The sequence below is a fragment of the Urocampus carinirostris genome, chromosome 4 (genome assembly GCF_059441175.1).
Source record: "Urocampus carinirostris isolate Australia breed hairy pipefish chromosome 4, RoL_Ucar_1.0, whole genome shotgun sequence".
NCBI classification, from domain to species: domain Eukaryota; kingdom Metazoa; phylum Chordata; class Actinopteri; order Syngnathiformes; family Syngnathidae; genus Urocampus; species Urocampus carinirostris.
The window spans coordinates 7,750,955-7,766,749 of record NC_142352.1 but is presented as its reverse complement, the minus strand read 5'-3'; the positions used below and the strand labels follow the sequence as shown (position 1 = coordinate 7,766,749).

At 40.2% G+C, this 15,795-nt stretch overlaps 1 protein-coding gene across 3 annotated transcripts in view; it reads right to left on the bottom strand.

The window, feature by feature from the left end:
- tspan4a (tetraspanin 4a) overlaps window positions 1-15,795 on the bottom strand; it is a 344,680-nt gene that overhangs the window by 307,443 nt on the left and 21,442 nt on the right. The window contains exon 1 of one of the 3 annotated variants that reach the window (XM_088333569.1): window positions 2,193-2,273. The exons of the other annotated variants lie outside the window; for them this stretch is intronic. The gene's annotated coding sequence lies outside the window, so the exon portion shown is untranslated. Of the gene's footprint in view, window positions 1-2,192; window positions 2,274-15,795 lie in introns of those variants that run through there. 3 annotated transcript variants of the gene reach the window in all.

The window sequence follows — 15,795 nt, the reverse complement described above, 5'->3', positions numbered from 1 at the left end:
GAAGATTACCTCTAGTATTGAAATCAAAAATACGGTACAGTACGCTATTAGCGGCTTCCCGAACGTAAAGAATCTGGCTTTTGCTTCGAATCAGCTAGACAACCCAGTGCGCATGCGTTATCCCAGCATGCTCTTCGTGTCACCGTCACAGTTTAGAGACGAGGGAGGAAGAGGCAATTTTGCCAAATTCTAGGAAGTCTCGGACTTTGTAGAAAGGTATCACCCGGAGAAAGTGTTGAAAAGTCGGGCTATCGCTACGAATTTTAGGTTGTTCTTAGTTTTTGCCTGCTGTAAAGGGCATTAAGCGTCTGTGTCTCTTCTTCCTTGCTACGATTTGCATTAAAAGTCTTCTTGAAGCTGAAATTTAATTGGTCCTTTGAGCCGGATTCCAATGCACCCAACGTTTCTAAGAGCTGAGATGAACTCCAGGAAAAAGACTGTGGTTACTACGACTCAAGCCACTTTACGCAACTTGACCTTTTCCTCAGTTTCTAGAAGCTGAGGGTTGACGGACATCTGTTATTGAACCTGACATCTGCACAAAAATAAGTGCGGGTTTTATAAGAAATGGTATCCCTAGTGTTTTAAAGCTATGATACTTTATCATATTTAAGCATAAAGTTAGTTGAGAAAGATTGCAAAATAAGGTATGTTTAACTGTTTTATTCAGGATTCTCAAACTCAATTGAGTTGGGGGTCAGTGAAGTTAGGGTCCAGGTGAGGTTGGGCCGATTAGGGTTTTCCACAAAAACATTCCCGCATTTCTAGAAGGATCAGTGTTTTATATTTGTCCACTAGATGTCGCTGTAAAGTGTAGTGCAAACAAAAATGAGTTCAAGGAGGACCACAAACTACAGAGACTGAAAGTGAGGGAAAAGCACCCTTTTTCTCCCCCTTTGTCAAAGAAAAACAAAAAGAAGGGAAAAAGATTTTTTTCAAAGAGAAATTTTAAAACAAGGAAGAAGAAATAGGAAAAAGAGGTGCAAACATAAAATGAGAATAAAAAGAAAAGTAGGGGAAAAGAAAGGCAAAAAAATGAAAACGGAGAAAAAAAACCAAAATATTTAAAGTAAAAATGGACAAAAACGAGAGGAAAATACAATTCCATCTCTTTTCTTTTCTTTTTTATTTTTGTTTCATTTTTATTTTCCTTTTTTTTCCTGAGTTCTACTTTTTGTCTTATTTCATTTTGTTCCATTTTCATTATCTTTTTTTCTTTTTTTTGTCATTTTTCTCTATTATGTATTTATTTATTGCCTTTTCAAAAAAAATTAGGTGTGTTTTTGTCACTTTGAGTCTTTTAGCACTCGTTTTCAGTGGCACGGTGGAATACAGCAATATCTAGTGGGAAAACAATACACATGATTTTCTTTTTGGTGCCATTTTTTTCAGTATCACTTTTGTTCGCTGCACTTGATTTTCGGGATTTGAGGGACTAGCTACGTAGTTTAGCCGGAGTAAAGTTTCATATTTACTTTGGCGGCAAATTAAATCACCAGGTTTTTCTCGGGCTCGGTTATCGAAACAAGTCAATCTGTCGGAATTTAGGCGGGTTCGGGTCTATATACCTGCGACTCGGGTCGGGTCGGGCTGAATTCTTCAGTCCCAATCTTAACTCTTGTCTGCCCTCATGCCTGTCTTCCTCTCCTTTTTTTGTTACCGTCCGTTCCACATTTTACAGAACTCATCTCTTTCGTTCACTTGATTTTCGGGATTTGAGGGACAAGCTGCGTAGTTTAGCTGGAGTAAAGTTTTCATATTTACTTTGGCAGCAAATTAAATCACCAGGTTTTTCTCGGGCTCGGTTATCGAAACAAGTCAATCTGTCGGAATTTAGGCGGGTTCGGGTCTATATACACGTGACTCGGGTTGGGTCGGGCTGAATTCTTCAGTCCCAATCTTAACTCCTGTCTGCCCTCATGCCTGTCTTCCTGACCTTTTTTTGTGACCGTCCATTCCACATTTTACAGAACTCATCTCTTTCGTTCACTTGATTTTCGGGATTTGAGGGACAAGCTGCGTAGTTTAGCCGGAGTAAAGTTTCATATTTACTTTGGCGGCAAATTAAATCTTTGGGTTTTTTTCGGGCTTGGTTATCAAAACAAGTCAATCTGTCGGGGTTTAGCCGGGTTCGGGTCTATATACCCGCGACTCGGGTCGGGTCGGGCTGAATTCTTCAGGCCCAATCTTACCTCTAGTCTGCCCTCATGCCGGTCTTCCTGTCCTTTTTTTTTTTGTCACCGTCCGTTCCAATTTTACAGAACTCATCTCTTTCGTTCAGAGTGGCAGTGCTCGGATACAAGCTCCTATGAAGCAGATAGGAAAACAAACCCGAATGGTAGCAGGGGCTAAATGGGCAGCCATAATCAAAGCGCTAAACAAAGTGTGCCTTGTTCCCGTCTAGTCCCTGAGCAGTCTTAAAGGGCCGCGCAGCGATCTTGCCTTGTTTAAAGGTGGCATAAAAGCCTTTTGAGAATACTGTATCTCATTTAAATGACAAAACAGGCCACACATAAAGGCCTTGGGCGCACTGCAGCCGCACAATGAGATTTTTTTTCCAAAAGGCAAACGTCTTTATTCAGCTGTAGGTCCGTGGGACCTATCGCGGTCCTGTTCGGAGATGCTATTGCAGCAGAATCTTTGAATGTTTGCTGCGGGATGCAAATTGCAAATCGATATTTGCCTGATTCAACTTTTGGAAGCGTTGGACCGCCTTGAAACACAAATTCCTGCAGAAATCATGCTTAAAGACACCTGTCCACACAATACAATCAGTAAGACTAGCTTGTAACGAAGACCAAAGAGCTGTCCAAAGACACCAGAGACAGAATTGTGCACCTCCACAAGGCTGGAAAGGGCTACCAAGCAGCTTGGTGAAAAAAGGTCCACTGTTGGAGCATTCATTAGAAAATGGAAGGAGCTAAACATGACGGTCAATCTCAATCGGAGTGGAGCCCCATGCAAGATGTCAACTCATGGGGTCTCAATAATTCTGAGAGAGGCGAAAATCAGCCCGGAACTACATGACAGGAGTTTGGACCACCGTTTCCGAGGTTACTGTAGGTAATACATCGGCCGAGGTGGCATTCGGACAATGGCGGCCAACAAGAACTAAATTCACAGCCTCGTCGCCCCAGTCAGGAAACATGGCAAGACCAAGCCATGGTTCTCCTTTTCCACATCCCTCGGCTGAGGGATGCGGCGAAAGGGTTTGAGAGACTTGTCTGAGGAGGGTTTTTTTATCGCCATGCGGTCAAATTATTATATGCAGTTGACCATCCTCTACCACAGTGGTTCTGCAACAATGAGACTTCGTCAGGGGGGGTCTTGGGCACGTTTGTCTCTCTCTCTCCAGAATCAAGTGCAATTGCACCTCCACTACACTAGGGGGGAGTGGCGCTCTATTGGCAAAGTGTTTTGTCTACATTCCGCTATAATATAGCAGAGTATGACTATTGAGTATAATAATAATAATAATAATAATTTCCTTGTATTGTCATTCTGTGTAACAATGTACACAGAACGAAATGTCGATTGCACGTAGACATGAAGTGAAGCAAACCCTCAAGTGACCCTATGAATAATTATTTAACCCGTATGAGGAGACCGGTGAAGGGAGAATAGGTAAAGAGAAACAAAAGTCTCCTCCTGAGATGAGGAAGTTGGACGTACTGAACCTGTTCATTGCAACCACGGAGATGGAAACGAAAAAAGACCTGTGTCGTGCCACCGGATTGCTTGCTATGTTCAGGGTTGGGTAGGGTTACTTTAACTAGATTACTTTCAATTACTTTTGGATTACTCCAATACCAAATATGCTAATAAAAGACAAAAGAAACCAAATATGAATAAAATGGCTCAATTTTGTGTTTGGATTTATTTTCATTTTGTTTTTGTCGCATTTTATGTTAGTTTTGCCGGAGATCAAAGAGATCAAAGCCAGGAGAGAAAGCTTACCACGTGTTGTGAGTCATCATTTTATTTATATTTCGTTTCTTTTGTCTTTTATTAGCATATTTTGTATCGGAGTAATCCAAAAGTCATTGAAAGTAATCAAGTTAAATAAACCCTACCAAACCCTGGCTATGTTAGAACTGTTGGCAGCGGACAGCATGAAGCCAAATGAATGAAGTTGTCATTTCAAGATATTACACCCTAATCCCGCTAATAAGACGCCCCGGAATATTCAGCGAAAATGTAAAAAAAGGCGGAGATTTGGCATGCAGGCAGGTGACATGTCACCACCTATATTGAGAACTTGTTTGGTCCCCACCAATATTATGTTATCACTTTAAAAAAATACTGTGAATTCCGGACTATAGAGAGCACCTGATTATAAGCCGCACCCACCACATTTTAAGAGGTAAACCGATTTTGTACATACACAAGCCGCACCTGTATATAAGCCGCATGCGCCCACATTTAAACATGTAACACAAACACAAAATTAACCCAAACCCGAAACTAAATGTCCTTCATTAAAGTCCATAGTCCAAAAATCACAGCTGGCAAAATGAATGGAAAATGATACCGGTACTTAAGGTTTGATGCAGTCTGGCAGAGTCCGGGTCCCGTTGAAAGTCATCCAAGGAAAAAAGTGTATATTTCCAAAGGTAAGGGTGGGAAAAATATATCAGATGAACACATTTACTCACGCAACTCCTTTTTCTTGAACCAACTTTTTACCCCCTCTTCTTTCCTTGTCTGTCCCGCACCTTTAGCGGTCCCCACTAGAACTCGGCACCCCGCGTTTGTTCCGCCCCACATTTTTCGTTCCCATGTGCAAAACATATCAGAATAAGTGTCTAAAATAAATACATTACAAAAATATACATTTGCAAATACATATTATACATGGGTTACACATATTTACAAAGAAAGACACCGAGAGAGTTTTCAAAGCTTTAATAATAATAATATAGCTTTGACAGGGCAGTTAATGGTAGCAACACTCGAGCGCCGCTGGCAGCCGTTAGAAAAATAACATAAATTGGCCGCATCACTGAATAAGCCGCAGGGTTGAAAGTAGTCCGGAATTTACGGTAGATCAATCGATCAAAGCAGCGATTGATTTGCTGTATTTCTTCATGTTACAACTCCCAGGTTTTACTTTAGTATCAACTTTGTAACACACTCTATTTAGAAAATTCGTTTTTCGTATAAAAAGAACAAAAGAGCTAGAGGTTAGCATTGATAGGTGTCAGGTTTTCAATGTAAATCTCTTGAATTTCTCTCTCAAGGTAATTAGCTTGTTTTTATATTCCTAAATATAAAAACAATGTTTCTCATACACACACACACACATAAAGTAACGTTACAACAACGAGTGTAATTATATCTCTTGTACGTTTATCAATCTTGTATTCCTTTATTTTGAAGTCGTGTTCTTGTGTGTACTGATTCCTCTGACGTTAATAAACACTCCCTTTCTCTGTTCGGGACCTCATCCAGGAAGGACGTGAGTTCTTTGCTTCCACCATCATGTAGAATTAAACTATATACATGTATTTTATCTGTGCAAATATAGCCACTAAATAGTTTTAATAATGTCAATCCCTGACAATAGGATTACACTCCAAATATCACAAAGTGTGGTTCTGTACCTTGTTTTATGTGTTCTGCACTATGTTATTGACCGGCATCTCGTCCCCGGCGGCAAATTGTCTCAATGTCAGACGAGATGGTCTCCGGCTGCTAACAATTCCGAGCGAGATAAGTGGGATGGAAAATGGAAGAATGGCTGATTCGGGGGAACTGACCTTTCTTGTTTAATAGTGTTGTTTGAGTTCCCATAACGATATCAAACTCCATCTTCAGTCATAGCATCTGATTCAATTACGTGGAAAAGCGTAAATTGAGATCATCAAGGTTGGTATATTTGCATAACCGGATGCTGAAATCACAATATTAGTAGAATGTGACCTTGAGAGTTAATCGGAGACACAAATTGCCATTTTTATCCGCATAGGATTTTGATCGGATGTCGCTTGACTGTTTCAGCGCCTGGTTAGGAATAGATTTGCGTGTTTATAGGTACTTCAAAGCTTTAACTCAAGACGGGTGTCCTACACCTTTTTAATGGCTTAACTCTAGCACTTTTCAAGGACTTTCAAGGTCAGATTCCCAAATTCTCCAGCACCATAAATTGAAGAAATCGAGAATGAATCAATCATGTATTTTGTAGAGCCACAAATATGATTTGCGATTTGGATATTTTTTATCTTGTGTGTGAGTTTATCAAGACTTGTGATTATTAAAATCTTGAGTAATATCACGGTTACCATGGCGCCCAATTGACCCCGCCCGTGTGACGCCAGTTGCGGCACGTTGACAGATTCCATTCTGTTTAAGCTCAATGTTCTCTCTTATCCTTTGTCAGTCCGTCAACAAACCTCTGCCCCGCAAGACGTGGGTTTTGACTCAATCCTGTTTCCTGTTGTCCGGTATTGTTCCCGTCTATTTTTGTCCTGTTTATCATTCTCTCCAGTTTTCGTTCCCGTCTAGTTTGTCCTGTTTATTTTCGATATCCTGTTTCATTATCTATCCCGTCTGTCCGTCCTGTCCGGTATCGACCCCATCTGTCCGATATCTTCTCGGGAAGTTGGTATCGATCTCGTCGGCCTCTGGCTTTCTATTATTTCACGCAAGACTGCTGCCTAACGTGCATGACTCCCCATTTCCCGTAAAATAAAAGGCTTGTGTGAGTAACGTCACGCGTTTGGGTCCTGATCCGGCTCCGGTTCTTGACAATCATAGGACAATGCCACACAAACTAATGCCAACTGCTGCTCATCACGATTGAAGAAGGAAAGGTGAAGCCACCAGAAAGCTGTGCCATTCCAAAGCAGTCTTGTGAAACATGGCAACAATTTCAAACATTCACAAACACTCCACCCTAAATTCAAGCACTTTTCAACATCGAGTATTTCATCGGTTTCAGGCAACTGTACGGACCGTGTAAACAGTGTCTCTGCGTTTTTCTTCATCACCACTCCCAAATGTGTCAAGACCAGAACGGAGACAGGACCCACTCGCGTAATGTTTCTCACAGTTTTATTGGGAAGAAGGGAAAGGAGTGCACACAAGATCCGGTGATCGCTGGTCGTGGGGAGGGGGTCGCTCTGAACGCGGAAGTGGGACTTCCGTGGCGAGCGATGACGGTGTCGGGAACGGAAAAAACGGGTCAGTAAGTAGCCGGGATTGAAGAGCAAAAATGTGGTCGGGATCAGAAACAAGTCGAAAACCAGGAGAGGAGACTAGACATGGTCGAGATCAAAAACAGGTTGTTATCCAGGGCAGGAGAACAGACGTGGTCGAGACCAAAACAGGTCGTAATTTGGGACTGGAGAGCAAACGTGGTCTAGATCAAGACAGATTGTAACGGGAGACAAACAGGAGCAAAAAACAGGACAGGCGCTTGCCGTGTTAAAACAGGGATTCGCAGACAGACCGACAAAAGGGGACTGACAGGACAGGACAGGGGTTTAAATACTGACAGGGACCTAATCTGTCAACAAGCTGCAGCTGGCGCCACACCAATTAGGGCCAATTGGGCGCTATGGCAACCGTGACACACGGGCGGGGCCAATTGGGCGCCATGGCAATCGTGACAAAATGCTTTCCAGACAAACATATAGGTTAAAGATTTAGCACTAATTATGTGGCAATGTAGTTTACCACAAAACGTGACATAAAAGTTTGTTTGGCTCAACATTTCAAAAAGTGTAAGACAGATTACAGAAGGCACATTAAAATATCCCTAGGACATCATTAAAGACAGTCCCAAACAGTTTTTTGATTCATCCCTTTGACTAAACTGTATCCAAAGCGATATCTTCTAAGACCACTTTTCTCTTTGTTGAACTGTCGTGCTCTTCAAAGTGAATGCCTAAGCACCACATACGGAAATATGCCTCCAATTATCAAGCGCGACAAATATTTTTGGGAGGCGAGGCAAGAAAATGGAGCGCTTGGCTAACTAGCATCTAGTGACAAGTGGAAATTGTTTCTCTGTTAAAAGCCCTTCTTTTGGGAAGTTATGTTATATACAGTGTTGGGCACATTACTTTAAAAAAAAGTAATTAGTTATCGTCAAGTCATATTTGTGACGCCCTTAATCACAAAGAGTCTGAAATTACAGACTATTATGACATCATCCCCTGATCTAAAACCTACATAAGGGCAAGGAAAAACTCAAAAACCTCAAGTCAAGTCCTATTTGAAGAGCCCTTAATCACAAGGAGTCTTAAAGGGCTTCACAGACTACAGACTATTGCAAACTACAGACTATTATGACACCATCCCCTGATCTAAAACATACATGAGGGCAAGGAAAAACTCAAAAACCTCAAGTCAAGTCCTATTTGAAGAGCCCTTAATCACAAGGAGTCTTAAAGGGCTTCACAGACTACAGACTATTGCAAACTACAGACTATTATGACACCATCCCCTGATCTAAAACCTACATGAGGGCAAGGAAAAACTCAAAAACCTCAATCAAGTCAAGTCATGTTTATTTGTACCGCCCTTAATCACAAGGAGTCTTAAAGGGCTTCACATACTACAGACTATTGCAAACTACAGACTATTATGACACCATCCCCTGATCTAAAACTTACATGAGGGCAAGGAAAAACTCAAAAACCTCAAGTCAAGTCCTATTTGAAGAGCCCTTAATCACAAGGAGTCTTAAAGGGCTTCACAGACTACAGACTATTGCAAACTACAGACTAATATGACACCATCCCCTGATCTAAAACATACATGAGGGCAAGGAAAAACTCAAAAACCTCAAGTCAAGTCCTATTTGAAGAGCCCTTAATCACAAGGAGTCTTAAAGGGCTTCACAGACTACAGACTATTGCAAACTACAGACTATTATGACACCATCCCCTGATCTAAAACCTACATGAGGGCAAGGAAAAACTCAAAAACCTCAATCAAGTCAAGTCATGTTTATTTGTACCGCCCTTAATCACAAGGAGTCTTAAAGGGCTTCACAGACTACAGACTATTGCAAACTACAGACTATTATGACACCATCCCCTGATCTAAAACCTACATGAGGGCAAGGAAAAACTCAAAAACCTCAATCAAGTCAAGTCATGTTTATTTGTACCGCCCTTAATCACAAGGAGTCTTAAAGGGCTTCACAGACTACAGACTATTGCAAACTACAGACTAATATGACACCATCCCCTGATCTAAAACATACATGAGGGCAAGGAAAAACTCAAAAACCTCAAGTCAAGTCCTATTTGAAGAGCCCTTAATCACAAGGAGTCTTAAAGGGCTTCACAGACTACAGACTATTGCAAACTACAGACTATTATGACACCATCCCCTGATCTAAAACCTACATGAGGGCAAGGAAAAACTCAAAAACCTCAATCAAGTCAAGTCATGTTTATTTGTACCGCCCTTAATCACAAGGAGTCTTAAAGGGCTTCACATACTACAGACTATTGCAAACTACAGACTATTATGACACCATCCCCTGATCTAAAACCTACATGAGGGCAAGGAAAAACTCAAAAACCTCAATCAAGTCAAGTCATGTTTATTTGTACCGCCCTTAATCACAAGGAGTCTTAAAGGGCTTCACATACTACAGACTATTGCAAACTACAGACTATTATGACACCATCCCCTGATCTAAAACCTACATGAGGGCAAGGAAAAACTCAAAAACCTCAAGTCAAGTCCTATTTGAAGAGCCCTTAATCACAAGGAGTCTTAAAGGGCTTCACAGACTACAGACTATTGCAAACTACAGACTAATATGACACCATCCCCTGATCTAAAACATACATGAGGGCAAGGAAAAACTCAAAAACCTCAAGTCAAGTCCTATTTGAAGAGCCCTTAATCACAAGGAGTCTTAAAGGGCTTCACAGACTACAGACTATTGCAAACTACAGACTATTATGACACCATCCCCTGATCTAAAACCTACATGAGGGCAAGGAAAAACTCAAAAACCTCAATCAAGTCAAGTCATGTTTATTTGTACCGCCCTTAATCACAAGGAGTCTTAAAGGGCTTCACATACTACAGACTATTGCAAACTACAGACTAATATGACACCATCCCCTGATCTAAAACCTACATGAGGGCAAGGAAAAACTTAAAAACCCCAAAATGAGGAAAATGAAGAAATCTTATATAAGTATGTATAAGGCTTGTATAAGTAACCTGTATTGTTTTGTACTCAAAAATAAACATTTCAATTGGAGAAACAATCACAAAGTGATCACTTTTAATCAGAATACAATACAGACGGTCTGCACGTTTCTTAGTTAGGGTAGACAAGTGGGAGTTTTGATGCTGGAGGTATCTGTCTCAAGCTCCCGTACCTTGTCTTTTTGATGCAACGATCAGGATACTCAAGAATGGTGGTCCTGTTGCCTGGGGGTGGACCCCCTAAGGTAGCAGGTCCAAATGTACCCGTTGCACCAATGAGAATTATTGTTTTATAATAATAATAATAATAATAATAATAATAATAATTTCCTTTGTATTGTCATTCTTTGTAAGAACGAAATGTCGATACACCTGACCCGTTGTAGCGAGCCGATGCAGCCGCAGCCAACAGAGGGCGCCGCCATTTTACCAATGTTATAAGTCTTAGGTATGACTCGGCCGAGGCGCGAACCAGCGACCATAATAGATACTCTTATTATATAGTATACATAAAAATATTTCATAAATAAGAAAATAAAATACCAAACAATTGTACCCTTCTTTATACTCAATAAATTCAAGTCAACAGAACAGAATTGCAAAAGAAAAAAGTATTTTGACCTATCACAAGAGAAAAATAGTGTCTCAAAGGGAACTGGATCCTGATTGGTAGGGAGCTGGCTCCCACTCCCAAGAGACGGCTCATAGAGCCGTTTTGTTCTTGAACTGCACGAGTAGATTGCTGTACCACCAATTCACCTTTTCTTTCAGCACATTAGTATGTACTATATTCGTAATCTAGCTATATGGTGGTTGCTATGTTATATTATCCCAAAAGACGTGACGTAAACAACTCGAGGGAGAACGAAAAAAGGCTTTATTCAATGTAACGAACCGCTTTTGACCGACAGTAACGATAACAGCGTAACGGTGGAAAAAGTATTGAGTTACATTCAAGAAAATCTAGCTAGCTCACAAAAATCAGGGCTCAAAATTGCAGTTCATGAAAGTAAAAATACAAGGGTTCCCCTGACGTTGTGTTCTATATGCGGTATTTTGAAGTCAAGGTCGAAGTAGAACGAAATTGAGTAAAGTCAGAGTTTTTCGAGAACCGGCTTCTTCGGCTCGGCTCACTAAAAGGAACCGGCTCTTTTGGGTCCCAAACGGCTCTTCAGGTTGTTTTTGCTTTTTTCATCCCTATATGACCAAATATTATGTAAAATTATGCAAAAAATGACTTAAAGAAAGGGGGAATAGAACAAAAATGAAAAAAATACCAAAATGAAAAAGGAGTGAAAAGCTGAGAAAAAAAAGAAACAAAAGGAAGAGAAAAAAAATGAAATTCAGAAAAAAACAAAAGAATAAATCAAAGGAAAAAAAGTAGATAGAGGACAAAAAGAAAAAAGTAACCGCTAGGAAATAAAAACCACAATGGGATTTTTTTAAAGGAATTTAAAAAAAATAGAAAAAAACGGAAAAAGAAGAAAAATTTTGTGTTGCATTCAAATAATTTCCCATTATACCAAGTCAATCTTGTTGCCAACATTGTACTTCCACTAGAAAGTATGATTAAATACAGTTGTGTATCGTGCAACCGACTCAATAAGCCCCCAAAAATGTTAGTATTATGCAAAATCTTGCGCAAGAATTTTTGTAAAATACAACCTTTGCAATAATACATGATTAAATTCATTCAAAAAAGAAAAAGAATTGTATGAGTTGCCACACTTGGGATTGCCGTTGCTCACTGTTGTTTCAAGCGTTGCTCACCGACTTTGTAGAAAATGACAGGGAACATACCCAGTTCCCAAAAAAACTAATGCCGTTATTCCCAAGACTGGTTCTGTAGAAGCAGAAGCGGTAGCCACGCCACCATTAAGATGTTTGAACATTCCGTACGATTTATAATTTATTCACCTATCAATTATTCAGTTTTGCACATTAAATGCAACACTATTTGGGGAAACATTTTCGGTGTGTCTTTGAAGAATTCCCTTTGAGAGAGGGTTCTATTTAATGCACTTCAGCTACTTTTTGTGCCCGGTTTCTTCACTTGCCGGGCCGAAGAAAGTTGAAACACAAAATGTAATCGCTAGCAAGATGTTTTGTGAGCCGGCCGGTGTCACAAAGGTGTCAAATGAAGAGCGTCGAGTTCTTCCAAACTGAAGTTGTTCAACCGTACCTCAAGTGACCTCGATTTGTGCTTTCCGATCATAGATCATCTGCAGTGGTATCTTCTACTTACAATTGTCTCTACATACAAAGGTTTAAGGTTATAACCTCATCTCATCTCATCTCATTAGCCGTACCGCTTATCCTCAGTAGGGTCGCGGCAATCATCGGGCAGTGGGCAGGGGACACCCTGAACTGGTTGCCAGCCAATCGCAGGGCACACAGGGACAGACAACTCGCTCACTCATTCACACCTAGGGACAATTTGGACCGGCCAATTCACCTGAAATGCATGTTTTTGGAATGTGGGAGGAAACCGGAGTGCCCGGAGGAAACCCACGCAAGCACGGGGAGAACATACAAACTCCGCACAGTAAGTCTGGAGCTGGATTTGAACCCACAACAGGTTCCCATGACATGAACTGTGCCGCACAAGCGCTAACCACTGCGCCGCCGTGCTGCCCTGTTTAAGGTTATAAAGTGAACGGGAAAATATTGCCTCTAGTTACAAAGGCGTTTCAGGATACAAAGTCTGAAATACAGTTCTATCTGGCAACCGGTGCATATGCGCAGGGTTGGGTAGGATTACTTTCAATTACTTTTGGATGACTCCAATACCAAATATGCAAATAAAAGACAAAAGAAACAAAATATGAATACAATTATGACTCACAACACGTGGTAAGCTTTCTCTCCTGGCTTTGATCTCTTTGATCGGAGGCAAAACTAACATGAAATGCGACAGAAACAAAATGAAAATAAATCCAAACAGCTTGCCAACATCATTCTTGCCGTTCCATGTGTTCCGTTACTCCCCAAGCCTCCACAAAATTTAGTCATTTTATTCCTATTTAGTTTCTTTTGTTTTTTATTAGCATATTTGGTATTGGAGTAATCCAAAAGTCATTGAAAGTAATCCAGTTCAAGTAACCCTACCCAACCCTGGACACGTTATTACTGCGTATTAACTGGCCTAGGGACAGCATGTAAAAATTGAAAAAATACTGTCATTGAAAGCCATCACTTAAGGCCTAGGTGTGAAATGCACGACCCACCACTCTCATATTTTAGGAATTAAGAACCTGAGATGGCATAACTAGGGTTGGGTAGGGTTACTTTAACTGGATTACTTTCAATTACTTTTGGATTACTCCAATACCAAATATGCTAATAAAAGACAAAAGAAACTGAATATGAATAAAATGATGACTCACAACACGTGGTAAGCTTTCTCTCCTGGCTTTGATCTCCGGCAAAACTAACATAAAATCAGGGTTGGGTAGGGTTACTCTAACTTGATTACTTTCAATGACTTTTGGATGACTCCAATACCAAATATGCGAATAAAAGACAAAAGAAACTAAATATGAATACAATTAAGACTCACAACACGTGGTAAGCTTTCTCTCCTGGCTTTGATCTCTTTGATCTCCGGCAAAACTAACATAAAATCAGGGTTGGGTAGGGTTACTCTAACTTGATTACTTTCAATGACTTTTGGATTACTCCAATACCAAATATGCTAATAAAAGACAAAAGAAACTAAATATGAACAAAATGATGACTCACAACACGAGGTAAGCTTTCTCTTCTGGCTTTGATCTCCGGCAAAACGAAAATAAAATGCGACAGAAACAAAATGAAAATAAATCCAACATCATTTTTGCCGTTCCATGTATTCCGTTACTCCTCAAGCCCGCAAAAAATTTAGTCATTTTATTCATATTTAGTTTATTTTGTCTTTTATTAGCATATTTGCTATTGGAGTAATCCAAAAGTAATTGAAAGTAATCTAGTTAAAGTAACCCTTCCCAACCCTGCATCTGCGTGAATCCCAGCATGCTCTGTGTCAAGTCAAGTCAGATTTGTTTGTTCAGCCCTTAATCAGAAAATGTCTCAAAGGACTGCACAGGTTACAATGACCCATCCCCTGATCTGAAACCAACATGCAGGATAGGAAAAACTCAAAACCGCAGCGCAAGGAAAATGAGAAACCTTGAGAAGGGGCGTCACAAGCAATGTTCCCTCTAATTTTCCTCAGGTCTGAGCGTTCACACAGAGTCGGTGAGCAACGCTTGAAACAACAGTGAGCAACAGCAATCCCAAGTGTGGCAACTAAGTCTTTAGTAGTACAATACACAACTGTATTTAATCACATTTTTTAGTGGAAGTACAATGTTGGCAACAAGATTCACTTGACATGATTGGAAATTATTTGAATGCAACACAAACTTTTTCTTCTTTTTCCCTGTTTTTTTTCTATTTTTTTAAATTCCTTTAAAAAAATCTCATTGTGTTTATTTTTTCCTAGCTGTTACTTTTTTCTTTTTGTTCACTATTTACTTTTTTCCTTTGTTTCTTTCTTTTCTTTTTTTCCGGCTTTTTTCTGAATTTTTCCATCCTTTTTCTCTTCCTTTTGTTTCTTTTTTTCTCGGCTTTTCACTACTTTTTCATTTTGGTATTTTTTTTTGTTCTATTCCCCCTTCCTTTAAGTCGTTTTGTGCATAATTTTACATAGTATTTGGTCAAATAGGGATCAAAAAAGCAAAAACAACCTGAAGAGCCGTTTGGGACCCAAAAGAGTTGGTTCCTTTTAGTGAGCCGAGCCAAAGAAGCCGGTTCTCGAAAAACTCTACTGACTTGACTCAACTTCGTTCTACTTCGACCTTGACTACCGCATTTAGAACACAGCGTCAGGGGAACCCGTGTATTTTTACCTTCATGCACTGTAACTTTGACTTCATTCGCTTCTTAATTAGCAATTTCGAGCCCTGATTTTTGTGAGCTGGCTAGATTTTCTTGTCCGCGGAAAAGCTCTGGGTAGTGCGCGATTGCGAGTGTAGTAAATAAAGGAGAGTAAAATATTTACAAATACAGAATAGTAAAAAATGTTTTCTCTATGCCGTAGTTCAACCCAACGTGTGATTCACATTCATCTTTTTCGGCCAATCGCAGGCTTTGTTTCGCCCCTTTAGCCTATGCGAGCCTGTAAATGATGAAAAGGATCCGCCCCCTTTACCTCCGAATAACTTAAGCCAATAGTGACTGATTCAAATGATAATTGACACATTGGTTAGGAAATGAAACGCCGGTATATAAATCCCAGCATACACCGACTTAATATTGATCCATATATAAGGCACACTGTATTATAAGGCGCATGGTCAGCTTTTGAAAAAAATAAAGGCTTTTAGGTGTGCCTTATAGTGCGGAAAGTACGGTAAATTCCTAACATAACTTTGTCAGAGGAAGTTAGTTCCAGTGATCTGCAGGTTTGGGTATCTTGGACTATCTTTATGAGGGGCAAGAAACTTGAAGACAGACACATACGTACTGCAAATCTGTAAGGATGAGGCTTACAACTAGGACAAAATCACATAACACCGATTTTGGCTAACCTGCATTGGCTCCCAGTTAGCCTAAGATGTGATTTCAAGGTTC